We start from the raw sequence: 1316 nt of genomic DNA, 5'->3' as shown, positions 1-1316 counted from the left end.
ACGCGGAAACTTGTTGTGGCCCAGTGTTTTGCAGTTGGACGACAAGATTGGTACACAGTAGTGAAGAGCGAGGCACTGAGTTGGCATGAATAATGGAGTGCACAATGGGGCTCGAGATGTGTTTGTTACCTCAGGTGCTGTATGATTGTCGACAAGGAGTGAAAGCGGAGCAATTTGTGACGGCTCTTTCAATTTAAGACTTTAAAAACAGACGGAATTTGCATTTGTAATACCAGAGCATCGAAACTACTTGGAACTTTTGTGTATATGAACGGGTCCGCGCCTTTGTACTCTGCTCCCTTCACCGGTACAAACCAACCAACCATCGTGTCCGTGCGCATCTGAGTCGGAAAGAATGGGGAATAGCGCAGTTTGCTCGTGCATGGGGCGTAGCTCAGTTGGTAGAGCGTTCGCTTGGCATGTAAAAGGTCCAGGTTTCAAGCCGCGGCGTCTCTATTTTTTGTGGTCAGTGCATGGTAAGTGTTGGTCGCGGCGAACCTAAAGGCACGCAAGATGTTGCAAAGCCAGCGTCACAGACTGATATGATGTATACTGACGTAAGGAGAGCAAGATGTAAGTGTGGGGACCGGCTGTTATCGAGGTGTCATCTGTCTTAGGTATCGCGGCTTAACCTCATTGAAGTCTAGAGGGTGGACAACACGTTGGTCTTACTCAGAGCGGTGTCCGAATTCTATTTTCGACGTTATACGTGCCACTTTCATTGTGGCCAACTACGATTCGATACAGAATGCACGAAACCTGAAAGACACCCTAACGGATACATAGAGAGTAGTGTTTGTCTGCTGAATAATGGGAGTGCAAGGGTCTGTGTCGTCTATATGGCTGTATGTAGCACCATTAGTCTTCGGGGGGGCGGGCGTAGCTCAGATGGTAGAGCGCTCGCTTAGTATGCGAGAGGTCCTGGGATCAATACCCAGTGCCTCCAGAATCTTTAACACACCTACATGCGCACCTTGCCATGCAAGTGGAATAATTCACAACCAGCAGATGTGTCTAGGAAGATACAAGCGAATGATTAGCATCCACAATTGACAAGCGTGCTGTTATTAGTGCGCAGGAAGCACCCTCCTCCCACGCCTACACTTAATTTAGAAACAGTACAAGTGTTCCCGTAAGATTCTCAAGCCTATGTCGGAAAGATCTGCCTTGCGCTGAGTTCACGTAAATCCCACTGCACATTCCTATTCTTTGCGTGCAGTCAGCTGCTACTGGTGTTGCTAGTTGTGACTGCTGATAACAGATGCCGTAGCAATCAATTCATGGAGTGAGTTGTATGTTTTTGCGATAGTCTGTCT

General features: G+C 47.9%; 1 non-coding gene across 1 annotated transcript; it reads left to right on the top strand.

Annotated features, from left to right (window-relative positions):
* Nucleotides 1-872: 872 nt before the first annotated feature.
* On the top strand, nt 873-946 carry Trnat-agu (transfer RNA threonine (anticodon AGU)). Its single transcript has one exon. It is a non-coding gene; the product is annotated as a tRNA-Thr (tRNA).
* The last annotated feature ends 370 nt before the right edge of the window (nt 947-1316 follow it).

Source organism: Schistocerca gregaria, unplaced genomic scaffold (assembly GCF_023897955.1).
Source record: "Schistocerca gregaria isolate iqSchGreg1 unplaced genomic scaffold, iqSchGreg1.2 ptg000174l, whole genome shotgun sequence".
NCBI lineage: Eukaryota > Metazoa > Arthropoda > Insecta > Orthoptera > Acrididae > Schistocerca > Schistocerca gregaria.
The sequence above is the reverse complement of the archived record's forward strand: the minus strand, read 5'-3'. Positions and strand labels throughout refer to the sequence as shown.